This window comes from Macrotis lagotis, chromosome 1, assembly GCF_037893015.1.
Source record: "Macrotis lagotis isolate mMagLag1 chromosome 1, bilby.v1.9.chrom.fasta, whole genome shotgun sequence".
NCBI classification, from domain to species: Eukaryota; Metazoa; Chordata; class Mammalia; order Peramelemorphia; family Peramelidae; genus Macrotis; species Macrotis lagotis.
Genome location: NC_133658.1, coordinates 240,518,998 through 240,542,116, shown reverse-complemented (window position 1 = coordinate 240,542,116; position 23,119 = coordinate 240,518,998).

Sequence of the window (23,119 nt, the reverse complement as noted above, 5' to 3'; positions counted from 1 at the left end):
ATAAATTGTGCTCCTTTGATCTTTTGGATGGTTGGTACATGATTTCCAGATTCTTCTTGTAATTTTTTTCCTGCTAAAACTTACTGATTAGAAGGGTATGAAATGGGCAGGGGACCAGAACAAGATTCTCTCTAAGAGGAACTGGTGGCTGGAGTGGAAATTATAAGATCCCTGAATTTATGAGATCACTTTATCTTAAAATATGTCACAAAAGAGAGGAAATCCATGCACCCAAGATTTCAGGAAGTGATCTCATTAGACTTCTTGAATATTGTGTTCATCTCTGTGTGCCAATAGGATATGGAATACCTGACAAATATTCAAAGGATGTCAACTTAAAGAGCCTTGAATTGAGTCCTTGATTTATGTGAATTGGTTGAAGAAACTGAACCTATTTAGGTTATGAAAAAAAGGCTTTAGATCACATGATATCTGTCTTCAAGATGTTGTTCAATTGTATCTGACTGTGATCTTGGCAAAAATACTGGAATGTCTTGACATTTTTAGTTCATTTTACAGATGAGGAAACTGACACACAAAAAAGGTAGAGATTTGTCATGGATCACACAGCTAGTAAGTGTCTGAGATCAGATTTGAACTCAGAAAGCATAATCTTCCTGACTTCAGACCTAGTATTCTATCCACTGCCACCTAGTTGCCCTATAAAAAGGGGATTAAAATTGTTCTAGTAAACCCCTTAGATTACAATCAAGTGTAACAGGTAGAAGATGCCAAGAGGCAAATTTAGGCTTAGCATCAGTAAGAATTTCCTAACAATTCAAGCTGCCAAAAATCAGAATGGATTTTTCTAGAGTGTTCTATCCCACTGGAGGTCTTCATGACCACTTCTCAGGGATGTTAGAGTAGGGATTCCTTCCACATATAAATTGGACTAAGGAGTCACTGGGGTCCCTTATACTTCTCAAATTCAGTAATTCTGTGACTCTGTACTGCTAAACTGTTAAAACTATAAAATTGGGAATTGTAAGGCATGATCTTGTTCAACTTTATAATTATAGTCTCCTTTTCTAGAAGTTTACCAATCATCTCTTTAATTTTCTCATCTAGAATAAATTAAGGCTAACTGGATGACTGTTTGCACACTTTGTTCTCTTTCCTCTTTTGACAATCAGGACATTGTTTTCTTAGGTATTGTGGTATATCTCCTTTCCTGTGATATTTGGCTTATTGATCATGGCTCAGCAATCACACCTACCAGTTGTTGTTGCTTGTTTGTTTTGTTGTGTTTTGTTTTGTTTTTTCAAGATCAGAGACCAGTTAATTTGAATTTATCAAGGGCAATTTATCTCTTCCTATATTAGTACTAATCTTGGGTACCAATTCCCATTTATCACTTTTGTTCTTACATTCCCAGTGCAAAGTCGTTCTCCTTGGCAGGGAAAACAGAAGCAAGATAAAAATTAAACAGTTCCATTTTATCTTTTTTTTGCCAGTTATCATCATTTCATCCATTCCAAACAAAGGAGCTAGCCTTTCTTAATTTTCATTTTTCCCAATTTAACTAAAACTTTTTGTTGTCCTTACCCTAAAGAAGGAAAATAGAATGTACTGTAATGAATTCCTGGGTTCCTCAATATGATAAGTTCTTGGATTTCTCAATATAGGGTACTCATACCAATCAGAACAGAAGGGCTCTAGAGCAAAAGATGGCTCAAAAGGTCTTTGGCAGAAAGTAACTTGCCAGTTACTTTAGCCTTTATCCTCTTGAGTCTTCCCCTTCAATTTCTATTCTCTAATCCCTTTTTATCCTCATTAATCCTAGTTAATCCTTTTATATCCTCCTTAACTGTCCTTTGATACTGCTTCTCTCAATCAGAAGTAGAATCTGGACCACTATCTGGGCCAAGAGGCTGCTCTTCAAATTTTCATTGAATTCTTCCAAATTTCAAACCTCTCATCCCCAAATTTAACTTCTAATGCACTTTCATGGTTCAAAACCCTCCAATTCATTTGATTTTCTTTTCATTCTTAACTCAGTTCTAATTTTCTCCTCTTCCTCTCTTTATATCATAACTTTCTCTTGCAGAAGCTAGAGGTAGAATTCCTTCATCATTTGTTTCAAGTTTTCTCTTCTCAAGCTACCAACTCCACTCTCTTTCCCACTATCCCTGTCCAAGTGCCAGACAAAGGATCTCACTAATTATTTCAATGAAAAATAATGAGGCCATCCATTCAAAGGTCTAAACCAAATCACTTCAACATCATCCCCACTCACTCCTCCTTTGCTTCAGTCACAAAAGGAAGAGGTGGCCTTTCTCCTTCAAAAAGAAAATTCTACTTTTGCTACCTTTTGTGTTCTCCAAGAGTTTGCATCTTGTGTAATAGGGACAATTTTCTAACCCTTCCCAGGATACAAGTTAGGTTAGTTTTTCTTTAAAAGGAATTGAGACATCCTAGAGCCTGGATCAGATTTATTTCTTCATTGCCAGAGTAAAAAGTAGCCAGAAAGAAGATCCAAGAGGGTTCTGAAGCTTGACTGGTGGTCCATGATAGGTTAACTAGGCAAATGAGCTTTTCTCAGATGAATCAAATTGAGGAGTCCTCAATGCTTATCCTTGTTGAATAGTCTACTCCTGGATAAGTAAATCTTTTTTTTTTTGTTAACTACTGAATGACTTTTGTGTTTCTTTTTTTGTTCCAATATCAAACCAAACTACCAGGAAACTAAGCTATCAGACCCAACCCATCCCCTCTCATTAATTTTCAATCTCTCCTTTCCACTGGCTCCTTCCCTTCATGCCCAGACTTCTATTATCCTCAAAAAACTTTCACTGGAGCCTACCAACCCCTTATTGTACATCCTATAGTCTCCTATTTAACTCTTTCTTAGTCAAACTCCAAGAAAACAGCTATCTACATTCAGTTCTTCTACTCCAGTCCAGGAATATTTAGATTCAAATCCCACCTCAGGTATTTACTATTTTTGTGACCCTGGACAAATCTCCTAATGTTTCTGTGATTCACTGGAAGCAGCAGTGAGATTTGGCAGCTCCCTAGCTGTCTAAGTAGCTCTTTTAAGAAACACTACTTACCTCCTAGTATGAGGAAGAGATAGAAAAAATTCTTAGCCCTAAGAATTGTCTGTCTACCCAATTCTGGCTTGCTTATCATGGCAGGCAGGGATTCCACCCTGCAGTTGAAATGCAAAAAAAAAAAATACAAAAACTTCTACAAAGATGACTCCACTCATCAGTACATGGAATGTGCTCATACTCATAGACAATGTAAGATCCAATAGACCCAAAAGATGAACAGTTCTTGTTGCAAGAGAACTCAGTAGGTATCACATCCAAATAGCAGCCCTGAGTGAAACAAGACTGGCAAATGAAAAGCAGCTTACTGAAGTTGGAACTGTACATATATATATATATATATATATATATATATATATATATATGTATATATACATATATATATATATTTTTTTTTTTTCTGGAGTGACCACAGTAAAGAGGAGTACTATGAAACTGGGGTAGTTTTGCAATTAAAACTAATCTAATCAATAAGCCTGAATGCCTACCAAAAGGAGTAAACAACAGGTTCATTACAATGAGATTGCCACTTGCAGGAAAATACCATGCCAAGTCAACATACCTATGCTTCCTCAATGATGAACACTGATGAGCTCAAAGAAAAAATTTATGAAGACCTGGAGACCCTTATCAGCAATGTATCAAAAGAGGATAAGCTTACAATTCTGGGTGACTTTAATGCTAGAGTAGACTGAGATTACCAGATATGGCAGGGAGTGCTTGGGAGGAATGGACTTGAAAATAACAACAGTAATGATCTCTTACTACTCAAGGTGACTTTGGAGGTTCAGTTGGACACCAGGTACATCTTAAGACTTTCTCATAATAAACATTGTCTTTCATTTATCTAAATACAATAAAGCATTCAGAATGTACCCTTATAGCAAACATTGGCATCTTGTAGACTATGTGATTATAAGGAGAAGAGACAGATAGGATGTGAGAGTAATGAAAGCAATGTGTGATACAGAGTGCCGGGCTTATACTGTCTCAGCTAAATATTCACATTAACTGAAGCAGTGGCCCCAAGGCAAAATGACTAGTAGAAGAATTAATGTTGAGAAATTAGAATGTTTCTTTGAGTGGAAACAGTTTGTTGCTAACTTGGAGGGAAGGTTAAGCCAACAGAGTTGGCAACTGTGGAGCAGAAAAGGAGTGGGAAGTTTTCAGAGATTTGATGTATAGCATTGCATTTGTTCATCTGGGTCAGGGACATTCACAAACATCAAGACTGATTTGATAAAAATGATGGGAAAATACAGAGGCTGCTAAGTGAAAAACAAGAACTCCATATGATTTACCAGCAGGATAGTTCATCCATTTTTAAAAGGTAAAATGTTTAATTCCATCAAAAGTAAAGTTCAAGTGAAGCATAGAGAGATGCAATATTCTTGGCTCAGTAAGAAGGCAGATGGAATTCAGTTTTATGTGGATAGTAACAATCCAAAGCTCTTTTATGATGTGCTGAAGGTTAGTTATGGTACATCTCAACTATTCAGTGCTGATAGAACCACATTAGTGATAGGAACATGATGCTTGAGAGAGGGGCTGAATACTTCCAAAATATTCTTAACAGACCATCATCAATCAATGTAGAAGCCACTTATCATTTATTTCAAGTTGAAATCAATCTGTCCCTAGATGAAGTTCCAACTGAAGAAGAGGTTTTGAATGACATTAGGTTTCTTTCATGTGGCAAAGCACCTGGTGCTAATTCTATTTCAGTTGCTATTGACAAGGTAGGGGGTCCATTGCTCAAACAAAAGGTAACTGAAATTTTCCAGGTTTTATGGCATGAAGAGATTATCCTCCCCATCAAGGATGTCTCTATTGTCCATCTCTATAAAGGTAAAGGGAATAAATTGTCCTGGGACAATCACAGGGGTATTTCTCTCTTAGCCATTGCTGGTTAGATTTTTGCCAGAGTCCTAATCAATAGACTGATCCTTCACCTGGAAGATGGTCACCTCCCTGAGATCCGGTGTGTCTCAACTTCAGATACAGTTGAGAAATAGTCAATATAATGTTTGCTGCCCAGGAAAAATGCCAGGAATAGAACAGAAGTCTGTATACAACATTTGTAGATTTGATCAAAGCCTTTGATACCATCAATCATAAAGGCATATGGAAAATTATGTCAAAATCTAGTTGCCCAAAGTTCATCAGCATTGTACATCAATTTCATGACAGCATATTTATCCAGGTTCTGAGTAGTGGATGATGCTCTTGTGATTTTCTGGTCACCAAATGTAATAAAATAAGACTGTGTCTTTGTCCCCCTGCTTTTTAGCATGATATTTTCAGTCATTTTATCAAATGCCTTCACTGAGGATGAACAGAGAATCAAGGACCCTTTATTGTACTAATGGTAAATTCTTCAATTATAAGCCAAGACCTAAGTGGAGGAACTATTGGTGCATGATTTTCTGTTTGCAAATGTTTGTGCAACCTCTGAAGTTGAGATGCAAAACATTATGTATGAATTCTCTGCTGCTTGTGCTAACTTTGACCTAACATTTAACACCAAGAAAACACAGGTCACCATCAACCAGTACCACACCATCCATATGTGGAGCTAACAATTACAGAAATGAAGAAGTTTTGAATACTGTTGATAAGTTTACTTTCCTTGGCAGTATATTTTCCAGGAAGGTGTACATTGACAGTAAGGTTGACACATGCATTTGCCTAAGCTAGTTCGGTTTTTGGAAGAACTTGAGAGAAAGTATGGGAGAGGAGAGGTATTAGACTGACTATCAAACTGAAGGTCTACAGAGCCATTGTGCTGACCTCATTTCTATATGCCTGTGAAACCTGGACAGTCTACCAGAGCTATGTCAGGAAACTGAATAGCTCTCATTTGGCAATTTTGAAAATGACAATTTTCATTTAAATTGTCTTAGGAAGATTCAGAAAATTAACTGGCAGAAGTTACCAGACACTGAGATCCTTTCTCCTGCTAAATTACCTAACATTGCAACATTACAACAGAGAGCACAACTATGATGGGTTGAACATGTTGTTAGAATGCCAAACATAAACTTGCTAAAAAGACTATTTTCTGGAGAACTCACAGAGTCCAACCATTCACAGGGGGATTGGAAAAGTGATACAAGAATAAGGTCTGAAGGTCTCTCTTAATTGATCTTGTAGCACAAGAGACACTGACACAGGACCATCCAGCATGGTGTGCCTCTTCAAAGAGGGTGCTGTGCTCTGTGAACAAGGTAGAATTGAAGCAGCTCAAAGGAAACATAATGTGTAAATTTAGAGTACCCAACTCAGGTGATCACATGGTCTATTTGTGCATTCCGAGCTCATATTGACCTAATCAATCATAGTTGAACACACTGTAACTTGTCTCTAAAATAGTGATGTCATATTGGTGTTCTTTGAAAACAAAGGACAAGAACTAACCAACTATATCCTATAATTTATATGACCTTAAAATTAATGTAGATGAGCCCTTGAGCAATATAAGTTTTAAGAAGGGAATATTTTGAGTCAATCTGTCTTTGACCAGACTCACATGTGAAGTGATATGGGGAACCAGGGACTGTCCTTTTTATCTCTAATCCCTTTTGGAGCTCCAGAAGACATCATGTATTTTGAATTTCATTTTCCAAGTTCATGTTGTAGAATGGAATTTCCTTGAGAGTAAAAACCTGAGTTTGAATTCTGAGTCTTCTACTTGCTCCCTCAGTACCCTCTGAGGAATAATCATCCTCTTTGGCTCTCACTTTCTTCACTTCCCTCATAGAAAAAACCTCCTATTAAACAAGAGTATATATACATATATATATATATATACATATATATATATATACATATAATTTATGTATATACTATATATGCTCACTATATAATATAAATATCTATTCGTGTACAGAGCATTTTCTGTCAGTGTATGTGTAATGATACACATATATACACACATAAAGAGATATATAGCATTTACTCAATAAAATATATACCCACTATAATTCATTAAAATAAATACACACTAAATATTTATACTATTTATACTCACTGTATAAATATGTATTATATAACTTTATATACATGTGATATATATTATGTATGCTAACTATATAAATATATTATATTCACTACATAAATATATACACTCTATATACTCTATATAACTACATACACCCTATATATATATACTATGTATACTCACTAATTAAAATATATATACTATATAACTAGATAGATAGATAGATACTGTATTCACTATATAAATATATACAAACACTATATAAATATATACTTGCCCAAGACAGCTAGGTAGTACAGTGGATAGAGCACTGGCCTTGGAGTCAGATTTCAAATTCAGCCTCAGACACTTATGACTTACTAGCTGTGTGACCTTGGGCAAGTCACTTAACCCTGATTGCCTCTCATCCAGGGTCATCTCCAGTCAAAATAATTCATATCTGGCCACTAAACCCAGATGACTCTAGAGGAAGGAGAAAGTAAGACTGATGACTTACTTGGTACATACCCCACTCCATTCAAATCCACTTCATGTGCTTGTCATGGCATTACCTCCCTAATGTTGTGGTCTTCTTTGAAAAACAAAGGAAAAATATTAGTAGTAGTAGTAGTAGTAGTATATACAAAGCACATCTACATGGTCCAGTAGATAGAGCACTGAGGCTTGGAATTAGAAAGAATCATTTTCTTGAGTTCAAATCCAGCCTCAGGAACTTACTAGCTGTCTGACAGTTGGCAAGTCACTAAACCCTGTTTGCCTCAGTTTTTTCATCTATAACTTGAGCTGGAGAAGGAAATGGCAAACTGCTCCAGTATCTTTGTCATGAAAACCCCAAAGTAGGGTCACAAAGAGTTGGACATTACTGAAAAAACAACAGCATAACAACAATACACACACAAATACACATATATACACTATATATACACAAATATGCATATGTGTAGATAGATAGATAGATAGATAGATAGATAGATAGATAGATAGATAGATAGGTAGATAGATAGATAGATAGATATAGATAGATAGATGATATAATGTGTATTTGTTTATCTCTACTCTATAAGACTCCTTGGACTTTGTCCATAGAGTTTTCTTGTCAAAGATATGGGAGTAGTTTGCCGTTTCCTTTTCCAATATGTTCCCATTTTATAGATAAAGAGCCGAGGCAAAAAAGGATTAAGTGACTTGGCCAGGGTCACACAAGTGTCTGAACATGAATTTGAACACAGATCCTCATGGCTCCAGGCCTAGTGTTCTATCCACTGCATTGCCTAACCACTCCATAATACATATACTTACTATATAAATATAAATATACTAAATATACTGATGTACTATATAGTTATCTATATTAGATTTACATATAAAAACACCTATTTATGTAGAGCATTTTTCATAAAAATAAGCTATTAGTCATAAATACATACAAAACATTATATATTCAATAAACTATACTACATATATTATGCATGCTCTATGTTACAATATAGAGGATATATACTTTCATATATAATAGGATTATATATACTATATATGCTCACTATATATTTCTATATACCAAAAACTTCTACTTATGTTCAGAGCACTCTTCCATCTATAATTACACATATACACATGCGCGCACACACACACACATTTATATGTGTGTGTGTGTGTGTGTGTGTGTGTGTGTGTGTATATATATATATGAATACAGAGTGAGTTTTAGGTAGCACAGTGTACAGAGTGCTAGACCTGGAGTCAAGAAGACTTGAGTTCAAATCTGACCACAAACACTTATTAACTGTGTACCTTTACTCCTATTTGCCTCAGTTTACTCATCTGTAAAAATAAGGACAATTATAATATCTATCTCACAAGATTGTTGTGAAGATCAAATGAGATAATTTGTTCAAAGCACTGTATATGTCATCTAAATGCATACATAAATATGACCAGTGTCTGGCCCATGTGCAGAGCCCATTAGCTTGCTAAGGTAAAGAACATTCCTACAAGCCTGCTTTCAAGACAGTCATGATGACATGGAAGCTGAGGGTCTTGGTGAAACTGTGAAATGTTTATTAATTGTAACAGTCAGTATTGATTCTAGAGAACATTTGATGAACTTAACTGTCTTTTTTGATAGAAGACAGTGACTACTGGTACAGGATATTGCATTCACATACAGCTTAATTGCTTTCCTTTGTACCAGAGAAGGTTTGATAAGGGAGACAATTTATACAGAAATGACAATGATATATAAGCAAATGCATCAATAATTGTTTTTAAACTATCTTGGTCTATAATATCCCTTCATTGGGGGAGCAAAGTAGCCCAGTGGATAGAGCACCAGCCCTGGAGTCAGAAGAATCTGAGTTCAAATCCTACTTCAGACACTTACTAATTACCTAGCTGTGTGACCTTAGGCAAGTCACTTAAACCCATTACCTTGCCCCAAAAAACTACAATATCCTTTCATTCACTAAGGGAATAGAGAGATGTTTTGATCTATTAGACTTGACCTGGTGGTAGCCAAAGATAAAGAGCAAAAAAAGGTCTGGAAATTCCTTCCCCTTTCATTACCTTACTCCACCAAGAAATCTTTCTCACACCTGCAGACTACAGAGCTAGAATCAAACTATCAAGGATACTTCTCTTTATTTTTTCAAACATTCATTTTTTTACTTCTTTTAAATTGATGTTTTATTTTTATTTTTCCAATTACATAATATAAAAGGAATATTTCTTTGATTAAGATTTGATGTTTAGGCCAAAGTGTCCATGTGATACTTAGGAAGAAACAGACTAAGCAATCAGAAGATCCAAGATCAAGTCTAGGGTCTTTCATTAATAGTTAGGTAATCTCTTTTAACAAGTAGTATTTAGAGCAGTTAGGTGGCATAGTAGATAAAGCACCAGCCCTGGAGTCAAGAGTACCTGGGTTCAAATTCTGTCTCAGACACTTAATAATTACCTAGCTGTCTGGCCTTGGGCAAGCCACTTAACCCCATTTGCCTTGCAAAAAAACTAAATAGTATTTAATAGCAACTTAAGTTTTATTAAGACCTTTTTTTAATATTACATATAATTGAAGAAAAACAAAATGTTAAATAAAAGATTTTTAAATATACTTATTTTATTTTTCCACAATTGTATGTAAAAACAATTTTTAATATTCATCTTTTAATCAAATTCTTTTCCTCCCTCTCATCCCCTTCAATGAGAAGACAAACAATTTGATATAGGTGGCTCATGTGCAATCATGCAAAAATATTTCTAAATTAGTTATGCTGTAAAAGAAAAGTTTTGTTAAGATCTTTACAAATATCTCATTAGAACCTCACAACACCTATGTAAGATTGATATTATTATAGTCCCCACTTTACAGATGAGAAAACTGAGGCACAGAGAAATGAAATGATTTGCCCAGGTTCACACAGCTAGAAAATGAGTAAAACAGAATTTGAATTCGTATCTCCTGGACTCCAAATACTGTGTTCTATCCACTGCACTACCTAGCTGCTTTCTTCTATATGCCTTGGTGTTTGGAGGGTAATATTGAATGATGTTTGGGATTCAGAAGTGTTTTGAAAACTGTTCTTAAAAAGTTAACGCTTTAGCACCCTCTAACAAGTGAGGTCAGATCAATTTATCAAATTAGCTAGGTGTGATCTTATTTACCATAGTTGAGAAATCCAATGTTTTCAAGTATGGAAAAGAGTGTAAAACTTTGCCTAGAAAGGGTCTTGCAAAATAGTCCCATGTGTGCTGTGGAGGGGTGGGGGAGAGGAGGAACACCCACGATAGAGAAAGCTTGAAACTGGATATCTTATGGCAAGGAAAACAGAGAGCAAGGTAGGAGGGGGGTCTCAGAAAGGGAGGGAGGTAGTAGGATGGAAGGAGGTGTTAGAGAGCTAAAAATAATTCTGGCTTACTTCACAGTACTGCTTAGCTGGGGCCCTATTCAAGGGCCCTCTTTAAGACTCAACAGCTGTAGAATGGAAGAATGGATGGGGGAAGAAAAGGGGAGTGGGGGTGGGAACAGAGCTCAACCAAACATTTAGAAGTCTAACACTTAGGGCTAGAAGGGATCTGTTTTCTGGGTCCATTTTTTAACTTAGTAAGGGAGATTATTAGATAACCCCACCCTGTTCCAAAGGACTGAAGTGGTTTGTCCAGTCCAGATCCATGATCTGGAATGAGATTGGCCTCTCCCAATATCAGAGTCTGGGCTCCCCAGGCCTGAAGAACGTTGACTCCATAGGGAAGAAATCAGACTTTTCTCAAACTCTCTGACCCAGGACACTCATGCTGTGGAATAAATTGCCAGGGAAAATCTCTTACAAAATGTAAGGATAGTTAGGGTCTAGGATCTCTCCCTGAGGGATTAATAGAATTCCTTCTGGAAAGGTATTCAAGTGAATTAAGTATAGAAAGACACTTCATTGCTCTGAGCCTCAGTTTCCTCATTTGTGCAGTTTGCCTCATGGGATTGTGTGAATAGAGTTCTTTTATCAATTGCTGTAGAAGTGATGGTCACATAGAAATAAGAGCTGGAAGAAGTGAATATAGAGTTGTTGGAGTCTAGTCACCTAATACCTCTGTGTCCCAGGCAACCAAGACTACAAATTGCAGAACAGTTGCCAATCCTTAATAATAGAAGTTCACAATGATAAAATCTCAAATGTGTTAGGAGGAATATCTCCTAGAGTCTCACCCATTTAGGTTGAGCAAACTTTCCCTTAAAAGGTGTAGAAATTGTCCTCAAGGTTTAATTGGCTCAAGGAACTAAGATTTAGGCCATTGGCAAAACTTCTATATCCCTTGAGAAGAAAAACAATCAGAACATAGTGGGTAGGGAGGTGAGGAAGGAATAGAGAAGGGAAGAATCACTTATTTAATGCTAAATGCTTTACAAATATTCATCTGATCCTCACAAAAACCTTGGAAGGTTAATGTGGCTATGATTCCCTACTATAGTTGAGGAAACTGAGGCAGAAAATGGTTAATTAACTTGTTTAGTACCATATAACCAAGAAGTATCTGAGACAAATTGGAACTTAGGTTTTCCTGACTCTAGGTATAGCCCTTCATCTACTTCATCACCTAACTTCCTCCTAAGACATGAGGATTACTAACTGTTCTCAGTCTTGATCAGGGAGTAACTGAGGGAAAATCAAAAAGAGGGAAGTTGTACTCAACTAAATCAATACTCACCATCCATGCAAGGTTGCAACATGAGAGTAGCCTCAGTTGGAAGTCCATAAAGAAGGTATACATGCCCCACCCCCACCAAAGAGAGGAACAGAAACCCCAGGATACCACAGGACCACAGCTAGAGAAGCTATACTCTTCCCCACTAAGGAATCAGGATATTTAGCTATTTCTTATTCTGACAATTTGGCCTAAAATCAGTTTTTTTCTTCACAGTTGGCATTCAAGAAGCCAGTTTACTAAGAAGTTGGGATAGAGGTAGGGTGGATTGTAAAACTGTAAAAAGCCTTACAAAGCATAAAGACTTTAGGAGAAATTCTAAAGAGGACTTCAATCCAATCCTTCCTTTTCCTCCCCAAAACCCTCAAATATATGCAAGAACTGGAAAGAACGTGAGAGGTCATCTAGTCCAACTCCCTTAATTTTAAGAGAAAGAAAAGAAACATGGACCCCAGAAATATCATTGTTTTTGTAATGTTTCCTGTGTATTGCCAGCTTGTTCTCAAAAATAATCTGTAAATTTGCAATTAAGCTGAGTTGGGTAGAGACCATGTCTCATAGACTAATTGAGCTGGGGAAAAAAATAGCTTGTATAACCTCCTCCTTTCATGGAGGAAAGAGAGATGGGAGGTTAGTGTCATGTTAGGGGCCTAAAATTCTCTGGTTACACATTGTTTAGTTTTTGTCTTTCCATCTCCACCACCTACTATGGAAGCCTTTAATAACTGCTGATTGAACTGAACTTGGGTGAAGATTCATAATTTCACAAAGAATCCTCCTTTTTTATTCTGCTTGTGTGGGACAAATGCCACTTAAATTTCTGAGATCTCTCAAGGTATGAAGAGAAAGCTTTATTCATTTCTGGAGGAACAGGCCACAATCAATTAGAGAGATTGAGGCAAAAGAAAAAGGCCCAAGAATCACATTTATCCTAACTCGATTCCCACCCCCCACTGACCCACCCTCGTTAATGAGGAATGTGGTCTTTCAATCTAAACTCGAAAACTACCCTAGGGAAAAGAGAATAAAATCCAAACCAAAACTAGTGTATCTCTTTAGTCCTAGGAATTGAATGATTCTCTGGACATCATCAGATAAGGTCAGGTCAGTTGACTCTTCAACAATATAGCAGAAGTTTGCTTTGTCAAGGGGGGGGGCACATATTTAACCAAATTCAATCTATAATATTTTAATGAAGAAATCTCAAGACTTTATCCCACTCAATCCCTCCTCTTTTATTTTGATGAGATTTCTTCAAATTTCTGAGTTGGACCATAAGTCTAAATAACAACTCCCTGATCACCTCCTTACTTTCCAGGGACCCTTTTAGATAAGCCCTATAATCATCATGATAATAGGTACATTTCCAAAGTTGCTGTACCTCCTTCCACTGCAAGTTTTTATACCAAAGTCTATAGAAAGGTCTTCCCAGCTCCAAAATTGATCAAACTAAATTTGGTTTTGTGCCATTGGATCAACCCCAAGAATAGCTTACATACCTAGTTATGCTCCTTAAATCATTTTTCATGAAAATGGCCATTTCCACACTTTCCTTGCAAGTCCATACTAACTCACAATCAGTTTCCCTTAATAAATGTTTGTGCATCTTTACAAAGGATCCAGGTACCATCATTAATATCACGAGTCTGAGGCCACCTATCTCTAAATTGTACAATCCAGAATATATGCACCCCATGCTTCTGGACATAGTCAGACATTTTCTACTCCCCAGGTAAATATCCTGGCCAGTCAGTTATAAATAGTCACTCTGAACTGACTCAGTCATATGCCACTGGTGTTTCTCTCCTCTAGATCAGAATCCTGTGCCACAGTGCACCTCTGATCAGGGACTGAGAATCTAGGTCAGACCCAGGGGTACTGCCACCCACGAATCTCTCTTTCTCTCTCAATGGAGAACATTTTCACCCTGCCTCCCCTCTTCCTTTCCATAAGGAGAAGGGCATAAGTAGGGGTGTCACACAGAGTCAAGGGAAAGTTACAGATAAACAATGTACACATAGGTCATAGGTGAGAGATGGTGGAGATGGAACTGGTTCAGTGTCTCTTCTCTTTTCTTCTCTTCTCTTCTCCCTTGGAGGCATCCAAATGTCCTTCAGCATCCTCTGAATCTGTTCCAAAAAGTCTTGCTCTGGTGACTACTTGTCTTCTGGTAAAGAAACTGCTTAACATCTTAATTCAATTCAAAACGCATGTCTTCCATCACAAAACAATGAGATTCTGGAGCTTATTGCAATTTACATTTTGCCTTACTGCCATATTGACACACATACTTCACTTTTAACTTCCATTAGTATTTTACTACATGAGCAAACTCCCAATGAGAATGATCACATTGACTCAAGCTTGTAACATATACATTCAACAGTCATCTTTGTTCTAAAGGTACCCAACATCTAGTTTAAAATAAAACAATTTTAACCTTTGTTCTCATTGCAATGACTCAAACATCCTTAACCAAAATGATTTTTTTTCCAAATATTCCCATATTTTCCTTTTCCTGGTATATTTATCTAATTCACATTCCTTTCCTTAAACTAGAATTTGAAACTGTAATTATCCAAAGAATTTCCCGTTCTTCTCCTTACCTAAATATCCCCTCTAACACAAAAACTAAGGAAACTTAATGCCTATCTTAGCATGTAGGTGAAAGCAGGTGTCAGAGCCAGACACCTAACCTATCTCTGGCTATTAGATCCAATTCACCTAAAACTTCTTTTTATAGTTTGCTTAGTAACTAACTATAAAGATCCAGGACAGTAAAGGAAAATTCCTTTACAGATATAAGTATTGAATGTCAGTGTCCAGGCAGGTTATGTGAGTAAGTCAAATGTCTTAGGCCAGATTTATTCTTCCAGGTGAGATATTATCCAAATGTCATTTTGGGAAAATCAAGTCAAAGGGGTCCAACCTCAGCCATACTGAGAAGCTACCCCTTAAGTTGCCCATCCCTGTCACCTGACATCCTTGACCCATTGACTTCCTTGGCTCCAAGAACATAACATTTACCCAGTAGCATTTCTTTTTGTTGACCATCCTGATATCTGACATAAGAGGAAATCAATTACAAGTCCTGTGATCTAAAATGGTTGTTTTACCTAGTTAGAACTTCCAGTGAATACAATTCACTACATTCCAGTTATAATCTTAATGGAGTCCCAATCAATGAAATCCCTACCTAAAGCTCTGAGTATCCTTCCTGGGTCTTTGCCTAAAACCTGGTATTCTAACTATGACTGGCCCTGTAGGCCTGTCTCCTACCTCTTACTAGAGTCATCTCTTTATCTGAAATCATATCTACTCTATCTATCTATCTATCTATATAAAGATGGTATATCAGATTCCCCCTGGCTAGAGAAACCTCCTTCTAGTCTGTTGTGTCTTACAACAAATAAATGCCTCCTTTGTCCAGGAGATTGCACAAAGAAACATCACATATTCTTGTGTTTATTTTTCCTATATTATATAGTACTTTTGCTTCAAAGCAAACAATCACCGCTTTGGAATATACATATATAGATCCAAAATGTTCCATATATACATATATATATATATATATATATATATATATATATATATATATATAGTTAGAAAATTCTATACATAAACTTGTTTCCCTACTAGCCACCCTCAGCATACAAATGGTTATTTTTGTTTTGGCAAGGCAGTTGGGGTTAAGTGACTTGACCAAGGTCACACAGCTAGACAATCATTAAGTATCTGAGGCCTGACATGAACCCAGGTCTCCTGACTCCAGGGCCAGTGCTCTAACCACTGCACCACCTAGTCACCCCATAACATACAAATTACTTTTCAAAATTCTTTAAAACCATTAAAACATCTTAGGTAGCTTTAAATTTCTAACATGCATTATTAATTTCATTATAACAGAACAGCAATAAGAGTAGCAAAATAACACACAAATTACTAGGTTTTTTTTAAAGCAATCCTTCCATTATTACATTATTCATGAACCCACAGATCTATCCCAGAAAGGGTCATACTTTTTCATATTTTCCTTATTGCCCTTCAAAACAATCACATTAATCCCAGGCTTTAACAATACAGTATTTAAATAATACATTCACAATAGATAGCTAATTATTGCAAATATGATCTCCTTGTGGTTATAAAAGAATCATATAACTGATAAAAACATCTTATTCATCAATAAGTTACCTTACCATAGGACCTACAATTGCAATTTGTTCAGAGCCCCCATCAGCTGTCTGCAGTAAGAGAGAAGTCCACATTCTTGACGTCTTTAAAATTAAACATGCATTGTTAATATATATTAATCATAAAATTCTTGTTTAGACAGCTCTCCCTTAGAACAAGAGCAAAATGATTATCCCATGTTCTTTACACTTTTGTCTTCTTTACCCAAATTCTCAGAATCCAATCTCATACATGACACATTTAAAAAAACCCAATGTAATTACAACTCAATTAACTTTCCAGGAGTTTAGTTTGATAAAAACTTTAAAGTACCTTATACAGAGACTCCAGCACTCACATTCCAAAAGCTCTATCCAAAATAAAAATACAATTGTTAGCATTATTCAACATTAAAACCAATTAGAGTTTTTTCCCCCCAAAAGAAATCAGTAAACATCCCTGGTGACCTAGGTATTTCTCTTCTTAGTTAACCCAGTACCACTTTTCTTTAACCCAAAGGTGTTACAATAGAGTTTTAAAATCCCAAAATCCTTGCTAAAGTTACAATAGTGTTAAAAACAGTTTAATCCCAAACTACTTTAACAATCTAGGTTATTTAATTCCTCCATTCTGTACAAATTTTGTGAGAATATTACAACACTAGTATCCCTCTTTTAAAAAACCCTCAGAGTACTTTCCAAAACGTTAGTTCAGAAACTTTAGAAACAAATGAGAATCATCACTCAGGTCACATAGCCAGCAGATATTCATTAAACATGGTTTCCCTTCAATAAAGGAGTCTCCTAACTCCTGGATCTTAGATATTATTTTCCCAATCACATATCCCACCTGTGGAGGGATCTCTTTCCCTTTAAGGCTTCTCTCCTGTCTATCCTCTCCCCCTCCTGGGGTCTAGGGTTCAAGTCTTAACAAGATGGTGGATGGGAGTGAGACCACCACGTGTCCAACCCACCACCCCTTCCCCCAACCCAGGGAGAAAGCATGGAATCTTTCTCAGACACTCAAAAGGATAAAAAAAATCTTTCCTCCTAAAACTTCCCAATCTTCCCCTTAAAGTTTCTTTCTTCTCTTAAACTCTTCTAAATTCTCCCCAAACCACAGCTTTTCTCTTTAAGAAACCCCCTCCCTTCCCGTAACTCTGCATAGCTACCACTGGCTCAGTGAGGGAGGGGCTGATTTCCTCGTGGGGGGGGGCGCTTCACAACCACTTTCTTCTTCTCTTAGAATGATTTGTAAACCACTTTACAAAGTTCCCAAAATCCATCTGTGGTATATACAAACTCAAACCTTCTGTCTACATGCTTCAACCCATTTCCATACTTAATTCCTTTTCATTAGCTCCTCTTGACTTTAATTCATACTATTCTGAACTAGAAGCACATAGTTTATACAGATGTATAAACCACAGATATGATTCAATCCCCAGCTTTTAATAGTTAGCATTTCTTGATTATAACTGCTAAAACCCTGGAAAGGGCAAACAGTCATCCAAAAATCTCTTAGCCTAAACAGAATATTCCCTGTTCCCCCCTTTCTTCAAATGGAGTAAAGCTGAATAAATTTTATAGAGGGACAATTGTTTCTGGAGGGGAAGGGGGCAGTTGATCCTCTATTCTTAAATCCTTACATGTCCCATAATTTTCTGTAATAACCAACATTACCAGAATCTAAACTGATAAACTCCTGAAGCTTTGTTACTATATCATTCTGGGAGAAGATTAACTATTCAGTTTCCCCTATACTGGCAAATCTTGGTAACCACATTATATACTTTAGGATTAACCTGACTCTCTAGTCTTTCTGAAATTTATTTTCTAACAACCTCTTTTTTTAAAATTAAAATAACATTTCTTTCTATGATAATATTCACTATCTCTTTCCTGTTTCTTTTTATTTCAAAATAAGGTCCCTTTGAACATTTATTTTACTAATTCTTCCTGAAGTAACTCTGTCTCTCTCTCTCTCTCTCTCTCTCTCTCTCTCTCTCTCTCTCTCTCTCTCTCTCTCTCTCTTAGTCCTTTTTCTAAAAGAGAGTGAGGGAAAAATAATCTAGCATCACAGAATCATGGAGAACTGGAAAGAGAAGGGAAGATAAACAGGGAGGGGGGGGCCTTCTCATAATGGTAGAATAACAGGGTGAGTAGTTTGGCCTCCATAATCCATTCCTTTTTAATCAAAATAAAAATCCCTCTTTAAGTGCTCAAGAGACAACCTAGGAGTGAGAAGGGAGGGACCTTCCAGGAACCTAGTGCCCTCAGATTCCAAGGTCTAGGCTTACTGTCTTTTGGCTCTCTGTGCACAGAAGTTTAAATGACTGTTCTTTGTCCTCACTGACATCAGGTTCTTGCCGGGGATTTGCTGTTCTCTTCCTACCAAGTCATTTGCACAGAGGGGAAACCAAGGCCTCCCAGAAAATGACAAACTGCCAGAATTTGTGACAGCAGCACCGTTTGGTAAAGTTCCGAGAAGCCGAGGTCCCCAATGGGAATGATATCCAGGCAATGAGCCCCCAAACTGTGTGGGACAAATGCCACTTAAATAAATTTCCGAGATCTCTCAAGGTATGAAGAGAAGGCTTTTTATTGGTTTCTTGAGGAACGGGCCACAATCAATTAGAGAGATTGAGGCAAAAGAAAAAGGCCCAAGAATCACATTTATCCTAACTCGATTCCCACCCCCCCACTGACCCACCCTCATTAATGAGGAATGTGGTCTTACAATCTAAACACAAAAACTATCCTAGGGAAAAGAATAAAATTCAAACCAAAACCAGATTATCTCTTTAGCCCTAGGAATTGAATAATTCTCCAGACATCAACAGATAAGGTAAAGTCAGGTGATTCTTCAACAATATCCCAGAAGTTTGCTTTATCAAGGAAGGAGGGGCACATAGTTAACCAAATTCAATCTATAATATTTCACTGAAGAAATCTCAAGACTTTATCCCACTCATGCTGGATATGGAAATTCTCTCTCTTCTTGGTATCTAAGTTAAAAATATTTTTTTAATTTAAATTAAATTAAAAAGACAAGAATTAAATTTCAACTGCTGAAATCTGGCTCCCTCTGAGGCACATATGGAGGCACTAGCCCTTCCAGAGCAGCCTGTTCTTATAACTAAGGAAAAGGCAAGTCAATACACATTTATTAAGTGCCTACTGTGCCCTATACATTGTACTAAGCATTGGAAATGCAAAAAAAGACTCTTTTCAAGGAGTCTATGGTTTAATTGGGAAGATGATATGCAAACAATTGTATACAAATATGATGTATACAAGGAAAAGTAGAAGTAAATTTCAAAGGGAAAATGGATAAAGGAGGACCAGGAGAGGCTTTTGCAGAAGGAAACCAGAAGAGTCACAAGCAGGAGATGATGATGAGTACAGGCAAAGGAAATAGCTCAGGAAAATGCTTGGAGTCTTATGCAGAGTGTCTAATATAAGCAAGGAAGTCAGTGTCTGGATCTCAGAGCATGTGGAGAGAAGTAAAGTGTAATTAGACTGGAAAGATAAGAAGGGACCAGATTATAAAGACTTTGAAAGTTGAATAGGATTTTAATTTGATACTAGAGGTAACTGGGAAACAGTGGAGGTCACTGAGTAGGGGCCATAATGTGGTCGGACCTGTTTTTTAGAAAGATCAATTTAACAACCAAATAGAGTATGGACCAGACCATAGGGGGAAAGACATGAAGCAGGGAGATCAACTACTACAGTACTGCAATTGTATTACTTAGTTTAAGATTGGAAAAGGAGAATGACAAGGTTGTATATTGTCATTCATACTTATTTAACTTATATGCAGAATACATCATGCAAAATGTCAGGCTGGATGAATCAAAATCAGAATTAAGGCTTCCATGAGAAATATCAACAATCTCAGATATTCAGATGATACTACTCTAGTAGGTGGCAGAAAGTAAAAAAGAATTAAGATGCCTCTTGATGAGGGTAAAAGAAGAGAGTGAAAAAAATGACCTGAAGCTTCACATAAAAAAACAACTAAGATCTTGGCAACTAGTCCGATTACTTTCTGGCAAAACAGAGGGAGAAGAAATGGAAGCAGTGTCAGATTTTATATTCTTGGGCTCAAAGATTACTGCAGACAGCAATTGTAGCTATGAAATTAAAAGATGCTTGTTCCTTGGAAGGAGAGCTATGGCAAATCTGAACAGCATACTAAAAAGGCATCACCTTGCTGACAAATATAGTCAAAGCTAAGGTTTTTCCAGTAGCAATATATGGCTAAGGGAGTCAGACTAAAGAAAGCTGAGTGCTGCAGAATTGATGTTTTTGAATTGTGGTGCTGGAGAAGACTTCTGAGAGTCCCTTGGTCAACAAGGAAGTCAAATCAGTCAATACTTAAGAATTTAATTCAGGCTTTTCACTGGGAAATCAAAATTGAAGCTGAAGCTTAAATACTTTGACCATATAATGAAAAGATAGGACTTATTGGAATAGATCCTGGTACTGGAAAATGGAAGGCAAAAAAGGTAACAGAGAATGTGATAGATATAGTATAATAGAAACAATAAACAATAAACATAAACTCAGACAGACTTCAAGAGATAATGAAGGATAGAAGGATCTGGTCCAAGGGGTCAGGAACAGTCAGGCATGACTGAATGGCTGAATAATAACAACAATGGTTCTTAAGATGATAAGAACTTGCACCACAATGGAGTGTCAGAAGACAGAAGGAGATGTGTACAAGAGATATTAAGATAAATACACCAGGTCTTGGCAACTGATTGGACAGAGAAAGGGCAAGAGAGAATGAGGAATCAAGGATACTTGGGTTTTGAGCCTGGGTGATTGAAACAAATGTGGCATCCTTGACAAAATGGGGAAATTAGGATGAGAGGATGGTTTGGGGGAGAAAGATAATGAGCTCAATTTTAGACATGTTAAGTTTAAGATATATACTTGACCCAGTTTGAGATAGGCAGCTGGAGTCCAATAGGCAACTGGAGAGGTTTCTGGAAATCAGGAGAGAGGGTAGTGTTTCAATAAATAGATCTGAGAATCATCAGCATGCGATAACAATTAAATCCATGGAAGATGATGTAATCACCAAGCAAAACAGCATAGAGAAGTCCAGGACACTCATAATTAACAGACTAGATGATGATCCAGCAAAGGAGAGAAGGAACAGTCAGACAGGTAGTTGGAGAACCAAGATAGAGCAGTATAATGAAAATCTAAATAGAAGTGAATAACAAGAAGAGGGTGATGGTGTCAAAGTCTTCAGCAAGGTCACAAAGGATAAGGATTGAGAAAAGGACATAAAATGGCATATAGTAGGTTCTTGATAATTGTTGATTGATTAATTGATTGAGTATAAAGAGCAATTTTGGTTGAATAATGAAGTTAGAAATCAAAAGGAAAAGAGTTAAAAAAGTAAGGAGAAATGAAGGGAAGGTACAGATTATAGATCATCTTTTCAAGGAGCCTAGTCAAAAAAAGGAAGATATAGGAGGATAGTTATATAGGAGGAGACTAGAAATGAATGTAGTGAGAATTTTTTTTGAGGATAGAGGAGATATGGGTGTATTTGTAGACAGTAAAGAAATAACCAGTAGACAGAATAAATGAAGATTAATGAGAAACTAGAAACAATAAAGGGGGTATTCTCCAGGAGAAGATGGGAAGGAATAGGATCATTTGTGCATCTAGATTAGGCTGAATGGGGAGAAAGACCTCATCATTGTTTGAGACAGGAATGAAGGAGAACATAGTGACAGAAGACAATTAAACAATACGAAATGAGGAGAGGAGAAGAGAGTTTTCAGCAAATGACCTCAATTTTTTCACTGAAATAAACATAATTTTGGAATTGTTTTGCATTACTATAAAAGTATAGCTTATACTGAATTTTTCGCCTTCTCAACAAGTATGAGGAGGAACAAAGAAAGGGAGAGAATTTGGACACAAATGTTCAATATTGTTTTTACATGTAACTGAGGAAAAATAAAATACTAAAACAAAATAGCATCCTCTTGCCCTCACTTTTCCTTTCCTATGAAAACAATTATCAAATCTTGCTATTTCTACCCTTGCAACAACTCTTGTATAAGATTCATTCTCTCTTCTCATATTCAAACCTTTATTAGGCCAGGGGCGAGGAACCTTTTTTCAGTCAAGGGCCATTTGTATATTTTTATCATAATTTGAGGTCAAATGTTGTTCAATATCAGGAAGGTGAAAAAGGGAAGGCACCTGGCAGTTGTAAAGTCTAGATGGCACAGTGGATAAAACAATGGGCCTGGAAGCCTGAAGACTTATCTTCCTGATCAAACATTTAATTATTTAGATTTTCAAGGCTCCCTTCTTCCTTCCCCCAGGTTGCTTTGGCAATGCTACACCAATATCCCACAGGCTGGAGGTTCCCTGACTCTAGTTTAGGCCCTTATCACCTCTGGTCAAGACTATTGCAATAGCCTCCTGATTGATTTCACTGCCCCAAGTCTTTCTTCAATCCAGTTCATCCTCCACACAGTTGTCATAGATTTTCCTTAAACACAAATCTGGCTGTGTTACTTCTCTATATAATAACCTTTAAAAGCTATACAATGATTGATCATGTATTACCCATATCAGATTGCTTACTGTTTCAGGGAGGGGGAAGAAAAGGGAGGGAGAGAAACTTGGAATTCAAAATTTTAAAAATGAATGTT